At 37.8% G+C, this 16,616-nt stretch overlaps 1 protein-coding gene across 2 annotated transcripts in view; it reads right to left on the reverse strand.

Annotated features, from left to right (window-relative positions):
• Positions 1 to 16,616, reverse strand: part of Sh3gl3 (SH3 domain containing GRB2 like 3, endophilin A3) — a 142,408-nt gene that overhangs the window by 84,222 nt on the left and 41,570 nt on the right. Inside the window, exon 2 of one of the 2 annotated variants that reach the window (XM_047542395.1) lies at positions 15,267 to 15,318. The exons of the other annotated variant lie outside the window; for it this stretch is intronic. The gene's annotated coding sequence lies outside the window, so the exon portion shown is untranslated. The remainder of the gene's footprint in view (positions 1 to 15,266; positions 15,319 to 16,616) is intronic. 2 annotated transcript variants of the gene reach the window in all.

Genomic DNA, 16,616 nt, shown 5'->3' on the forward strand with positions numbered 1-16,616 from the left:
GGGGTCCTAAGGTGCTTTATCACTGAGCCACATCCTCAGTCCTTTTTATTTTTATTTTTTTGAGACAGGGTCTCACTACGTTGCTGAGGATCTCACTAAAAGGCTGTCCTTGAACTTACCATCCTCCTGCCTCAGCCTCTCTGGGATTACAGGTATGTACCACCACACCACAGTTCTGTCCCCATTTTCTCTCTTACTGTTTATTTTTCAATCCACATAGGCCCACACTGACAGCTGCCCAGGTAATGGGCCACTATGTCAGAATATTCCGTTTTTTTATATCATCCATTCCAACAGGAATGCTTCGGTCCCATTATGGCCAGTGAGACCTAAGTAGAAGTCAGCTGGAGTGAGGATTTCTGGGAACCTTTTAATTTCTTTCTCTTCTTCCCACTATGAATGTGAACACTATGTCTGGGGCTGCAGCAGCCAGCTTGAGACCATAAGGAACAGCAAAATGAGAGAACAGCAAAAACGAAGACTCTGATATCATTAAGTTCTAGAACACATATAGGCAGCCTCCCACTTCTGGACTTCATGGTATATGAAAAAATAAGCCTAGATAGATTTTGATTGAGTTTTTTGATTGAGTTTTGATTATTTGCAGACAAACTCATTCCTTATTGATGCACTTTACAGTCTGTCTCCATTTGAACTGCTCTTCTCATCAGGGGCCTCCTAATTAATATATCCTCAACATAAAATTTAACTCCTATCATAGATAGCCTCTCTAAAGCACTCATACTGACTGACTATCCCTTTCTTCAAGTCATTCCTTTTCTTGGCTTCTTCTCATTCCTGTACTCCCTGGATTCTCCTTTATTATCTTTATAAGTCCTTTTTCTTCAGCCAGGGTTACAATCTTAGCTTTCATCTTCCTTGCCCTAATTAATTTCCCTGGATGATTTTATCTATTATCATGGATGCATTAAATCACCTATGTGTGCAATTGACTTGAAAATCTATAACTCTAGCCCAAACTTCCCTCTTAAACTTCAATTTTCTTCACACTCAATTGCCTACTGAAAATTTTCTTTGGATATTCCAATGACACCCCAAACCTAAAACTGATAAACTTGTCATTCCCTTTATCTACCTATATTCCTTTCTCAATTAGTGGAATCACCACACAGTTGATAAAGTCTGAAATCTGAAAGTTGTCCTTTAACTCAAGTTGACTTTACAAAAATGTTAAAGAACAGCTGAACAGAAAGTTACAAGATGGATCTATTTAATTTTTTTTTAAATAAGAAGGTGCACACTTGACGACAAAACAACAAAAGAATACAGAATTTCAATTGAAAATTAACCACCAATAAGCCAGCAACTTATGTGTACTGAAGCTTTCAGGAAGAGGGGCTGACTCAATACCTTGCAATAAAGGGCTTCATGGTCACAAAGGCTTCAAAAGGTTCCATCATCCTAACATCTCTCTCATCACAGTACCCATACACATATGTACACACACATACATACCCGAAGTGCAAGCCATTCTACATCCCAAACATCTCGATTCCATGTCCTTTTATTTATTCCCACAAATATATCCTCAGTTCAGACCACTAACCAAGTTCCTCTTGGAACTCTTCTGACAGCCTCCTACCCGGGTTCCTCAAATTATCCACACTACTTACTTCCAGTGAGTTATCCGAAACCCCCATCAAACAATATCACTCCCCAAATTGATCAGTAATTCTTCTTGCCTTAAAAACAAAGTCTGTGCTCCTTCACAGTGTCTCATGCCTTCTATGATCTATATGCCGTCTACCTCTCTGCAGCCTCATTCATTGCCACTGTCTGCATAAGCACCCACACTCTTCCACTGCTTAAGCCTTGGTCACTCCGAATCACCCTGCTCTGTCCTGCCTTTGTAATGCTGTTCCTGTTGTCTAGAAGGTTTTCCCACATCACTGACTCCTACGTGGCCTTGAAGGTTTAGCTTAGGTGTCTTGCCTGACCCAGTCCTGTGTCCCTTTTGTGGTCCCCTTTCACACATCAAGCACTAACACAGCACTTACCACCCTGCCCTGTAGTTCATCAGTATCCTCAACAACCCAGGAGGCCCCTGGGGCAAAATCTTGTCTCTCTTGCTTATCCTGGTACCCCCCCCCAGCACTAGAATAGTGCATACCTAATAGGAGGCCCCCTGACCAGTAATTAACTAGGCAAAAGAACTGAAGGGTCCCTGAAGTAATCTGTGGGATCCACAAAGTAATCTGTGGGCATGTTAAGGATATTATTGGCATTGCTATTCCTGACACTTTTCTCCAACAAAAGTCTAGAAAAATTGGGCCCTGAATTTTAGAAAATGTGATATTATTATTCTGCTTGGTGCTATGGTTTGATTGTCTTCCTAAAACTCATGTCGAAATGTGATTCCCATTGTGAGGTGTTAAAAGGGGGGACTAGTACGAGGCTACTGCTCTCGTGATTGGGTTAATGGATTAGTGGATTGAAGGGTAATCATGAGAATTCCTTTGTTATAAAGGAGAATTCTCTCTGGCTAGCTTGTTCTGTTTCACCATGTGATGCCCTGCACCATCTTTGTACTCTGAGAGAGTCCCCACCAGCAAGAAAACCCTTAAACTAGATGCCACAGAACCATAACCTGAATGAACCTTTTCTTTAAAAATTACCCAGAATTTATAAAATTCTTTAGAATTGCCATATTCTTTATAGCAACAGCAAATGGACTAAGATGCTTAAAACAGATATGGTGGGCCTGGCTACTACTGCTGTCTTCCTGTGGTCTGGAAGGAAACAACCTTATTGTTTCTAAATGTGATTCAGTGTGGGAGCCTTCAGTGATGTTAATAAGGTGAAAAGAAGTTCTCATCATACTATGACTAGATAGCAAGTAGCAGAAAAGAGAAAGCATGATGACTAACTGAAGAAAGCAAACTTGTTGTTTTAATAGTTTCAATATAAGAAAAAATAACAAAGGGTAATACATAATTTTATCTGGACCATTTCACAAGAATTATATGGGACATAATACCAAAAAGTTAATAGAAAAAAAAAGTCCTCCAGGTTTTGGTGTTTGTGGGGTGGTTGCTCTTTTGCCAACTCATTAGGTTCATTGATTTCACATTCTTCCATTTTTTTAAATTTGAGGCCACAAGGAAATGCCAACCATAACAACAAAACAGAAAGAGAAAAAGGGAGGGAAAAGAGAGACAAACAGCATTCAAGGCCACACTGGGCTCTCCCCCAGCATGGCACCCTCATATAAGAAAAGTCTGTCTTGGGTAAAACTCAGTCCTTCCCTTGCTCTTCTCCAGGTTCCTCTCGCAGGTAGCCCACCCATGCCACTTCCTAGGCAAACACTCCCTCACAAATCCGCCCCTACAAACTTGTCCCAGGACCAAGCATCTGTGCAGTACTCAACTGTTTTCAGGGTCATTTTAGCTCAAGGTTAAAATCAAGTAAGATGTGCTGGATATCATAGCAAAGAAATAGTAACAATAAAATGTACTGTTGGCCTATTTTGAGATGTAGACAAAAGATAGAAATAAATGTTACATTCTTTTCCTTCCCACGAAAACTTTCATGACCTTATTCAACACTTTAAAAGTACTTCCTTTAGAGGAAGTGTCCTTGACAAATTACATGTCAATTTGTTTTTCATCATTCAAAATATTCATAACTTCATTTTAGAAACTTCCTTATAAAAAAAAATCATCAAAGAATTCTTTGTTAAAATAAAAGGGCATTGATGCAAAAATCACTCTTAGATCTACTTGTCATAGAAATTCAGATTTGGGTATGCCACTTTTCTTAAAATGCTGAACATCTCTATGATTTATGGGGGTAAGGTTATTTTAGCATTTTTTTAAAAAAATATTTTTCAACTCTACTTGTGCTAGTCTACACAGGCTTTTTCCTATAGTCACATAAGAGTTTTTATTCAATATTGGAATCAAGAAAAGATCATTCTGTGATCTCAAAGCAGATTTTAAAACCTGCATATATTTTGTCTTTTCTTTGTTGGACTGAAATTATTGAGTAAGAAGATTTAGTAATTTTTCTTTTTAAAAAGTAACGATAGTGACAAAGCAAGAAAAGAAACTCTGACCAATGGGTCAAATTCAATTCCAGAGTCAAATTAAGTTAGTAACAGTATTGCAACTATGAGCATGTGTAAGACCTGAGCAAGATCCAACAAACCTTCAAAACTGAGGTTTGCAAAGGTCTGCCTCCATCAGCTCTGCAGAGAAGGGAGATGAGCAGGTGTACCATGCTCACATCTGCATTTACAAAAGATGGAGTTTGAAGGAAGCTATCTAATAATAATAAGAATTATTATTATTATACTTTGGGTTCTGAGCTTTAAACTTACAACATAATTGTTGCAGGTGCTTTCTGCTACAATGCAAGTAAGTATTATGTAAGATATAAGTATCAAGCACATAATCTGCTGGAAAGAAGGACTTCCTATTAAGACCATTTCTTGCCTCTACTTGGTGTCTTCCAAGGTCAAATTTTCAAACTCCTCAATCTCCTGACACTCTATGCCATTCCTACGTCTTGTTTGTGAAAAAAAAAAAAAAAAAAAAAGCTTTAGAAAATGAAATAGAGAATAACTTCATAATGTGAAATTGGGAAAGAGATGCTGAACAATACAAAAAAGCACTTACTATTTAGGGCGAAAATGGATAAATTTGACTATATTAAAATTAAGAACCCCAACTGATCAACAGATTCCACTAAGAATCTATTGCAATAAGAACAAATATAGTATAGACATGCACATGACAAAGGTTTATGTCCAGAATGAAAATATATCCTACTAGTCAATAAGAAGACAGTCAATTGCACAAATAAAATGAGCCAAGGAGTTGAGAAGATCCCTCATAAAAGAAGAAATCCAAATGACAAACATGTGAAAATGTTCTCAACTTTATTTAAAATCAAGGAAATATAAATTAAAATGAATATTACCTGGAAAGTCATTTTGGAAAACTGGCATTTCCTAGCAATGTGTACCATATGACATGTTTTAGCCAGCTTTTCTGCCTCTGTGATTGAAAGACCTGATATGAACAATGTAAGGAGGAAAAGTTTATTTGGGGCTCATAGTTTCAGAGGTCTCAGTCCATAGATTGCTGACTCCATTGTTCTGGGTACAAGGTGAGGCAGCACATCAAGGTGGAAGGGTATGGAGGAGGAAAGCAGATCAGGACAAGACACCAGGAAGCAGAGAGAGCGCTGCACTCTCAAGCAACAAAATATATTTTTGACACATACTCAGTGACCCACATCCTCCACACTGTAGCTGCCTACAGTTACCATCCAGTTAATCCATTCAAGCAGAATAATGCACTGATTAAGTTGAGGCTCTCATAACTCAATTATTTCACCTCTAAACTTTCTTGCATTGTCTCACACATGAGCTTTTGGGGGAAACCTCATAACATGACTCCACAGTGCTACATAATCTCAAGGAGTTATTTTGAGAATGTTCACAATAGCATTATTTGTAATAGCCAAAATCTGAAAACAACACAGAAGACAACAGGAGAATGGATCAATAAATCAATATAGTTATAAAATGATACTCTGTATCACAATGAAAATGAATAAATGACAGCTACACAAAATAATCTGGATAGACCTTAAAATTTTAAATACTGAATGAAAAGAAGTCAAACATGAATGAGACAATATGATCCTGTTTGGATAAGATTAAAAAATAGGCAAAAGCAACCCATAGTATTTAGGGATGCCTACTTAGGTTGTAAAACTAGAAATAAAATCAATAAATGATTGCCACAAAAGATAGGGAAGGAACTATAGGAGGGTGAAAAGAGGAGGATGTAACTATGAAGTGGCACATAGGGGATTTCTGAGTGCTAGTAATGTTCTATTTCTTGTCCTTGAAGGGGTTACACTGATGTTTGTTTCATAATAAGCCCAACAATCTGCATAGTCATGTCTTATGCCCTTGAAAATTAGCACAAACCAAAAAACCTGAAGAAGCAAATACCCAGGTCATCACACTGAACATTGCCAGCAAGCCAGAATCCCCCACATGCACCCTTTCCAACATAGCCTCCTGGCACACTTCAAAGGCTATCTCCACCCTGGCCTCAACCCCCACCCCCGACCTGTGCATCACTAAACACCATGGTTTGCCTTGGTCTTTTTGACTTTTACATAAATGAAAGCAATTAAATATTTGTAGTAGAGTCTAAAAACTGTTCTTGGTAGATCAATTAATTACAGTGATATATACACTTCTTTCAAACAAAAAGATATTTTCATAGTGAATTAAACACAGTTTAGCTGTAACAAAGATTATGTGCCAGAACTTTACTAATGTGAATGAAATCACATTGAGAACAGCAAGTTAGATTTAGCAAAACAACATTATATATAACATTAACTTGGGGTGTTAATTTGAATTTTATTGGATTTGTAGTTTTATTTGCATTTAAATTGAAACAAGTTTGGAATTTATAGTCATCTTAACACTATAAGCACAAGTTAACACTTAGTTTTATGTTTATATATATTTAAGTAGCAATATAATGAAACTAAATTTATATCAACACAAGTTCTTTATGAAAAGGGATCCTCATTTCACACAGGCTGGAGAAATGCTGCCTGGGAATCAGCTCCCATTCCCTCCCCACCCCATGACCCCTGTATCCCTCCCTTTTACCTCAGGACTAAACCATCTAAAACCAGGCTCTTTCAAGTAAAACATTCTCTAAGCATCCATGACATCTCTGAAGTGATGTCGAGTGCTCAATCTGCCAGCTCTGAATTGAAATTCATTCCAATTCCATTTGTCATTCCATTTGGTCAAAGTGGGGGACTAAAATAAGGCACAGGCAATGAAACAAAGTGCCAAAACAGTTTATTTGGGTCAGGGGACAATTCTTTGAAATGCTAATGACCATCCAGAGCATATTTTTACTTTGGCAGGACTCCTGCTTATGAACCCAGGTGTAGAATCCACTCACCCAATAATTTGTTTCTACTGGCTGATATAATAAATTAGTGAAAACTTAGTGGCTTAAGACAACACAGATGAATTTCCTTATAGTCCTGGAGATCTCAAGTCTGAACTCAGTCTTTCAGAGCTAAAAATCAAGGTATTGGCATGGATGGCTCTTTCTGGAGACTTCAGAGGGAATTCAATCAGTTTCTTTGCCTATACTTATCTTCCAGAGGTTGCCTGTATTCCTTGGTCCCTGACCCCTTATTTACATCACTCCAGTCTCTTGCTTCCATCTGAACCTGGCCTCATCCTCTTCAGTCCTACCTCCATTTCATAAGGAACCCCGTGTTTATATCAAGCCCACTAGGTAATCTGGGATAATCTCTCTACCTCAAAATCAAGATTAATCACATCTGCAAAATTCCCAGATTCCAGTGATTAGGACATGGATATCTTCGCAGGTAGCCATTAGTCAGCCTGCCACACCCAGGTAATAGAAATCCAGCTGTGGATAAGATGAACTCATTTCTTCTTTGCTTAAACGTCAAGGAGTCTAACGGAGCACACAAACACCTGGTCAAAATGCAATTCTACACTAATTGACCATAAATTGCAAAGCACTACTATTTCTGCCTATAGATAGAAAAACACAAACTTTGTTTTACAACTATCTCATTCTTTTAAATTGAATAACAATGCAAAGAATTTGCTTTTGCTTTATAAATTTTTTTATTTTGAAATAATGACTGGTCTACAAGGAATTGTAAGAATATTACAAAGAATTCTTCTATATGCTAAAGAATTCTGCAATACTCTTCACCAGATTCCATAAATTTTACCTCATTTATTTTTATTAAACTTCTTTCTCTCTCCTTTACTCATTTCCAGCTCCCTTTCCTTCATTTATCTCCATTAAAATATTTTGAGAACAAATTGCAGATGTGATGCCCCCTTTTTGACTTCATTGTGTACTTTCAGTGCACATTAGTTGTTAAAGGAATTTGAAAAACAGGACTGAATCATCAGTGGGAAAAGTTTTCCAAGAAAGATATTGTTCTATAGGTCTCCAAATCCAAAGGAGACAAGTCCTTGTTGTTTTAGACATTGGGGAGTATCACATTTCACTATATTACAAAGAGTTATTTTTCACATCATATTATCCCAAACTTCAGGCACTGAGAGTTTTGCCCCTGAGCCTCTTATGAGCAGGTATCTATAATACACAATCTCTAGCTACTGCAAGGAAGTAGACAGAGATTCCCTAAATTTTACCTCTTCTGCTTTTATTACTCCTCTATCTCTCTTTCACTCTTTTCACTTCCCTTTCCTTCCTCTATCGCCATTAAAATATTTTGAAAACAAATTGCAGATATGATGCCCCCTTTTTATCTCAGACTTTAGGCTTCCAGATAACACAGATGGGAGAATGCAATGTAATCCTGGTGGACTGGCTGTTGCCCAGTCTCCTCTGAGTTCTGAAGTAAACTGAACCTCCTCTAGGATAGGAGTTGAACTTCTTCTCTGTACTTTGTGTCCATCTCATTCATTCAGGATGATTAGTCATTTGTGATGAGCATCTATTTGTGGTCCTTATTCATTTATGATTGTCTACCCAAGCTGTTCTTGGGGTTAGATGGAAAAATCCCACTCAGCAAAGCTTCATTGGTCAACTACAAGAGCCCTGGGTTGAATGGAAGGTAGAAATGAATGCAGAATGAGATAGTAGTGGGAGACACAGATGTGTAAACCAAAGGCAAGTAGCGTGAAGTTAACTGTAGAGTATGAAGAAGTGTTCTGGCCAGGTAAGAAGAACCAGACAAAGGCAGCAGGGTAGGAATTATACCTTGCAGAATGAGCAGCATTTGGGGAGTCAAAGGAGGGAAAGGGGATTCCCAGACAAAGGAAAAGCCTGGGCCAAGGGACCAAGGATGCAGAGGTCGAGCATGTCCAGGGACCAAAGGCAACACACCCAATGTTGCTCAGCAGTGGAGGTTTTGGGTAAAGATGGGGCCTGAAAAGGAAGCTGAGTAAGATCACAAAAGCTCCTGATACAGTGCCATCTTATTTCACAGTCTTTATCCTAGAGCCACGGTTGGTTTTACAGAAAATGAAGTTTCTTTTTATTGCCAAGTAATTAACATCCCACAAGTTTAACACTCAAAATGTTGACCTAGTTCTATCTCAATTAAACAGTTTCAAAGTCCCTATCAACTCCAGGCCTTCCAACTCTATGCTTGGATTAATGCACTACTAGTAGAAGGTAAGGTAGAGAAGACATTCAAAGTGTACTCAGCAGAGAAATACAGATTCCCAACAGGGAAAGTAAAATTTTTGTACAACTTTGACATTATGTAGTCATGAAGACCATCTGAAAAGGAGTATCTGTATTTGTCGTAAGGGCCCATGCTAAGCAAATATATTTCAAAAGGATTCTCTTCAAATTGTTCTAAAAGTTTAGAAGGGGAAAAGATACAACCTTTTCAAAATGCAAAAAGGAGGGGAAATGTTCTGGAAGTTTATTCATGGAGTTGAGTGACTTTTAAGTGCTCTCTGCAGAATAACACCTCATCTGGAGAAGGTGGTGGTGTGGGGACAGCAGAGGAAGGAGCAAAAACAGAGTGCTGGCTACACTGAAACTGGGGTTAGGGGGAAAAGGAAAGGAGAGAGGAGGAGTTTCCCAACTGAAAACTGCAGGAAAAGGACACCTGAGCATCTTCCAAGAGAACCAGGAATAGCTTTGTGGACACCAGGAAGGAGGAAAGCTGCATCTTTCAGACAGCAGCTATTGCTCAAAACAAATTCCTTGGAACATAAGCACTTAGAAGACTCCTGATTCTAGGAGTTATTTTAAAATGGAAACTACCAAAGAGCTCAGAGAAACCCAAGAATTTGATTAATATTAAATACATATAGAGTTGCTAAGATAAACGAAAAGTAGTAAGCATGTGTTTCTTTTTAAAAATCAATTTAAACATATACCTCTACATCTTACAATATTAAAGAGTTGATGTCAACATACTGGAGTTATAAGAAAGACAAACTTGCTATCACCCTAGCAGCCCAACAAGATCTTTGCATTAATGGGTGATTGTTAAAAATCACCCATTAATGGATGAAAACAGAGAAAAGTCAAATCCCCATTAGTAGCAGGTGACATTTTTCCCCTTGAGAGGACCTGTCAAAGCCAATCTAGTCCTCTGCAGGTGACACTGGTCTTAAGACTCCTGTACTGTGGGCAGTTCCCACCACAGTGAATCCACACTGCTACACTAGGCAAGAACTTGTGACAAGTAATTGTCCCTCCAAGACCCAGCTCCCTTTATGTCCAGTGTTGTCTCCTACCCTGACCTGGGTGTTTGAAGCTGTGCAACTGCAGGACATGAGGCTACACCAGTCTGGTACAGGGTGGAGGCTCTAGGAAAAGAAGCCAAGGAAGGATGGTAAAGATCAAGGGTGTGGTTTCTTGGGAGTCAAGGTATGTTGGAAGGGGAAATGAGCACATACACAGACCCTGGGAGAGAAAAAAAACTGGGACACTGCGATCTGGAAATGAGGCAGCAGATAGGGAGGCTTTGAGCCTGAGAGAACAGGAATTTCCAGACTTTGGGATTTTACAGGTAGTAAATACCAATAGTAGTAGTAATAGTATTACTATGTAACAAAGTATTTCTAATTTTTCATTTTCCCAGGAAAGGACACATTTAAAAAAAAAAAACTTGTTTCATTTTTAAAAGGAGCCTTTAATACCAAAAATTATAGGAAATATCTGAAATCAAGTAAATTCAGATTTGGAAGAAATGTACTTTTTCCTCTTCTTTGTTCTAATTTTTTTCTCAACTTGCTAGGAACCAATGAACGATATGAAGAAGGCCTTAAATTCAAACCTGGAAATGGAGCATGGTGTGACTGGATAGCAGGCACTCTGAAGCCCTGTTTCTGCTTGTAATCCTGCAGGTAGCTCAGTGGAAATAGTGCCTTCTATAAAGAGCAGGCCCCAAAGATACTGGGGTACCAAGGTCTAGGGTAGCCATTTACTTAACCTGCTCTTCTGATTGGCCAGTTTTCTTTTGGGAAAGTTTAACTATTATATCCTTGCTTGATGGTGGGCATGTTTTAAGTAATTCTTTGTAGCACCAGAGAATGGGTTAACAGATTACTTCCTTCTTTACACTTTGGCTGCTAGGAATTTCAACATCCAATGTGAGAATCAACAGTGGAAACTCCATGGATCTTCGTACACATATAGTTACATGTAAATATACTCCCACAGACCTCCACAAACTTTGACTTTTCTACTAAGTATATCTTTTTTATGTTATTTAATTTTCTGTGAGCTACTTCAAATTCTATGTGGAACAAGAGAAAATAAATTTTTAAAAGTTAAAGTTAAAAAAATGTTGCCAAAGTAATCCACTGAGAGGCAATGGCTATGGCAAACATGTCTTTCATGTAATAACCAAACTTGAAAGCAAAAATAATTTGTGCCACACCAAAATAAGCAACTTGTATAAGCAAGCTAATTTTTCCCCTAAAAGATATAATATAGTGGACCATCAGTTTAATTTAAAATTCATAGAGCTTCCAAACAATAAGAGGCACTTTTCTCTTCCATGAACAAAGACGTTTTATTCATATGTGAATGAAGCAAAGATTCTTTCTATTCTATCTACATGAAGTGATTCTGCATTTCTATACAAAATGAGGTATTTTGCACCAGGCAGAGCCATATTACAGAATTGCTATGCATTCTGGATGAAGTATCTGATGATGGCACATGCACTGAATAACAAAAAGCACTTTGTATTACCAAAAAAGAAAAAAAAAACTTAAGTCTTCTATGACACACTCTTCTGTTTCTCCCTCAACACAAGGCATTGATGGCAAACACATACATTAATATATTCATTTTGAACTAGGCATGTACCATGAGGATGGCAAAAAAGTGAACCCAAAGCAAAAGGACCAAACAAAAAAAATGTGAAACTTCATGCCAAATATATGTGAGCAGTGTAAGCAGTGCTTTTGGGGTTGAATTTTCCCAACAGTGTTATTTATATTAGATTTTGTGAAATTGTGGCAGTGGGTAGAAAGGAATCTCTCCAAAGTAATTGAGAATGTTTTCAAGGCAACAACAGGGTAATTTATACATATTTTAGAGTTAAATCCTTGAATTATGCATATTTCTGGATAAATAAGAATATTCCTTAAAGAACTTCGCCTTCTTTTGTGTCAATTTATCTTTAGTGTCTCTTTACCTCTCATTAATGTTATTTATCTTCTTCAAAGTATAAATAGAATTCTTACATCCAACAGGAGCCAACACTGAACCACCTGTTAAATTTAACAGGGAATAACATTTACTATAGCAATAAAAGTGAAATATGAAATCTTAACTGTAAAACAAAGTTCTTCATTTCTCTCATTGTTGTGCAATAAATTTCCAAGAAGTTCTGGTTTCCTGAATGAATAGCCAATATGGAGGGAGAGAACAGAAAATGTGAACCAGTTCAAAACTGAAATCCATAATAATCATTTGGAAGCAACACATGGAGTCCCTTCATCATAATAGTCCTTACAGTGTGGTGAGAGGGATCCACCCTGGACCTTTACAGTGTGGTGAGAGGGATCTCACCTCCAATGATGGGCTCTCTGGATTCCTTGATTCTGACCTCATTACATGAGGGGAGGCAGGGTATCCTTCCCCCGCCTCACATCCATGGCATGTCAACCTTCACCTCCCATCATCCTCACCCAGGATAAGGCTTAGCAAAAATGGCCTGTTCCACAATGAGATTGTCCTCGTCCTTCTGTCCCATCCTTTTTTCAAGAAACATGTATACTTTTTTAAAGTGTGGGGTTTTTAATGCAGAGTAAAATACTCAATATGTACAATAAACTTTCTTTCCACAAGACTCACCAGTTGCTCAGTCCAGTTAGACCCTGGGGGAGATGCTTCAGAAATAGCCCCCTAATCACTCTGCCTGCTTCTACCTCTGTGCCTTTAAAATCCATTCTCAATACAACAACCAGAATGACTTAGAATTTAAGTCCATCTTGTCCCGATAATAGAGGAGAACCCTGCAACACAACTGCTTTCACTCAGTCTTTACAGTAATGCACCACACAAACAGCTCCCCAACCTTCCCCTTCATCCTCTGCATCCCCTTGCTCGCTGTGCTCCAGCCACTCTCCTTCCTGGTCCTCAAGCACCTCAGGCATGCTCCTGCCTAGGGCCTTTGTCCAGCTGTTCCCTTTGCCAAGCACACATTTCCAACACATATCTGCACAGTCAATCCCTCACCCCAAATCTTTGCCCAAATGATTTCAATGAAGACCACACTTAAAATTGCACTTGGAAACCCTACCCCAGTTCTTTTTTTTTTTTTTTACAGACTGCATTTTGATTCATTGTACACAAATGGGGTACATCATTTCGTTTCTATGGTTGTACATGCTATAGATTCATACCATTCGTGTAATCCCTATCCCAGCTCTTTACATTCCCTTTCTCCCATGGTACTTAACTTTTTTAGCTTACCATAGACCATAAGTCTATGTCAACCCATACATTCCAAGTACCTACAAATGTGTCTGGTATATAGTGGGCACTCAGTAGATATTTACTGAATGCATGAAAACCTGGAAGATCCAAGACGAATCACTAAAAAGTAATGTAAAACAATAAAATACATCAGTAAAGGTCATTAATTAAAAATAAGTATACATACAAAAGAGGTTTTCAAATCTCAATAATAACCAGTCAAGGAAATTATATTTTTTAAGCAAAGGAGAATGATTTATATAAAGAAAACCCATGATGGTATAAAGATAGGAACAGAATTGTGATGCTCCCCAGCCCTCCACCAGTCCTCAGACCTCTTATCTCTGAATGACTTGGGGTTTGAACACCTGTGCATTAGAAAATATATGGGAGAAAAAAATATTAAGGACAGAATATATAAGAAGCGTTTGTCAGATCTACATTGAAATAAAATCTACAAAACTTTACAGAGGGGAATAACAGTATTCCACAGTAAATGGCAAGACTGCAACAATCCTAAGTGGGAACATTAATTAATTCTAAGCAAGTTTTTCCACACACTTTTTCCATGAATAAATCTATAACACAACCCCCGTAATAATTCTTATGTGAATACAAAATTTTGAGGAAGTTGAAAAAAGACTCCTACAACTCGTCTAGGAAACAAAAATGTAAAGAAATATCAGGAAAATGTTGAAAGACAAGCAAGAGTAATGAGCAGGGACATGCACTATCAGAAATGTACCATAGTGGGGCTGGGGTTGTAGCTCAGCTTGCCTAACACATGTAAAGCACTCGGTTTGATCCTCAGACAACATAAAAAATAAAGGTATTATTTCCATCTACAACTAAAAATAATTTAAAAATTTAAGAAGAATTGTACCATAGAGCTCCAGTAAGAAAAAGCGCCCATATCAACAGGAAGATCAATGAACAGAACAGGAAGATACTCAGGAACATCTTTGAAGTGACAGTTATAGCAATGTTTTAGTTCCTCAGTGTTGTGATATGGTTATTCAGTTTACCAAATGATCTGACCTCATCTCATTGATCTTAAACGAAATCCTATATATTGCTTCCCTTCTGAACTTTCTGTTCTGTTCATTAATCTTCCTGTTGATTTGGTCATTTAATTCCACTTTTATATATAATTTTAATGCACTAATTAAAATGATAATGATAGAAAGGAGATCAGCAATGGAATCGGGGGAGGGAGAAGGGGAAGTGAGGGCAAGGAAATGCACTATAATGAGAAGAACTGATAAAACTGACTACATAAAACACGTTAAAAATGGAAATGGAGGGGCTGTGGTTGTGGCTCAGTGGTAGACTACTTGCCTGGCATGTGTGAGGCTCTGGGTTTGATCCTCAGCATCACATATAAATAAATAAATAAATAAATAAAATAAAAGATCCATTGACAACTAAAAAAATTTTTTAAATGGCAATGGGAAAAGATTAATAAATCTTTGTATATTGCTTTAAAATTGTCAAAAGACATCATTTTGAAAGTCTTTTAGAGAATAAAAATATGAGCCACAGATTAGAAGGTATTTGCACAATATATAAAAACAAAGAGCTAGTGTCCAGAATATATTTTAAAAACTACTAGAAATAAATAAGAAAAATACAACTAATTTAAAAATCGGATAAAATATTTGAACAGACGTATCACCAAAAGAAAATTCAAGTGGCCAATAAATACATTTAAAAGTGCTTAACCTTTGGTCTCCAGAGAATATAAACTAAAACCCCAATGAGATAACCCTATATACTCACCAGGCAAAAATCAGTGTTGGCAAGAATATGAAGCAATCAAAACTCTTGAACCCTGCAGGTTGGAGTGCAGACAGTTACAATCTAATACTGTAGTGAAGTTTGGCAACATCTGGTAAGTTAAAGAAAAGGGGAAGATAACTACATCCTTTAGCCAAGCTAATGAACCACAATGTCAACCTAGAGAAATCTGTGGAAGGTGTACCAGGAAATATGCTCAGAATATTCCCTGAAGCATTTTTTAATACTAATCCCAAACTGTGAACAATACTAATGACCATGAACCAGGGAAAAAGATACGTAAATACTCTTAAGTATATATATACAATGGATAACTCTATATACAACTATACAGATAAACATAAATGCAGAATATTGAGGTAAACCTCACTTTAAAAATACAATATGATTACAATATAATCCTAAGTACATAAAGCAAAAAAAGGCAAAAGTAAATTATCTTGTGGTTTAGAGGTATATACACCTAGGTGGTAAAATTGTAATTACAAACAAAGAAATTATTATTATAAAAGCCAGGTAGTTATATTAGCTGCATGTCACTATGCAACAAATTGCCCCAAAACTCAGCAGCTAAAAACAGTGAACATTACATCAGGCCATTTCTGAGGCTGGGAATCCAAGCAGCTCAGCTGGGCTAAGGTGTTCTCATGAGCCTGCAGGAAAGCTGCAGCCAGGACACAGTCATCTTAAGTCTGGAGATCTTTTCCCAGTTCACCCAGTGGTTGCTGGTGGAACTTAGTTCTATAGGGATTTTGGACTAAAGGCCTCAGTTCCTCCATACCTGGACATCTCCATAGGGCTACCTGAGTGGCAACCGGTTTCCCATGAGAAAGTGAGGGAGCCCAAGATGGATGCTGTGGTCTGAACCCACCCTGGGAGAGCAACACGCCATTTCCGTCACATTCTATTGATCACACAGGACCAACCCTAAAACCATGTGAATGGTTGTGAAAAACAAGAGGAGGGAATCAATGGGGGCCATCCATGAAGCTGGGTACCACAACAGTGGCTTCCTCTAGGGGGCTGGGAGGAGATTGTATCAGGAAGGGCCACACAGGGGGCTTCTGGGAAGCTGCCAAGGCTCTATTGCTTGAACTGATAGTGGTGCAGTTGTTAATGTCATAATTATTAGATAAACTGTACACTTGTATTCTAAGCACTTCCCCTGTAGATATGTCACATTCCACAATAAAAGTTTAAAAAGAGAAAAGTCTAGTTTAAACTACCTAGGGAAATTCCTAATTTAAACTACACTAGGGAAAATTACTTACAACAATTTAACAATCATGTGAAATCTTGAGAAATCAATGAGACAAACATCACAGTGTAAAT

The sequence above is a fragment of the Sciurus carolinensis genome, chromosome 2 (genome assembly GCF_902686445.1).
Source record: "Sciurus carolinensis chromosome 2, mSciCar1.2, whole genome shotgun sequence".
NCBI lineage: Eukaryota > Metazoa > Chordata > Mammalia > Rodentia > Sciuridae > Sciurus > Sciurus carolinensis.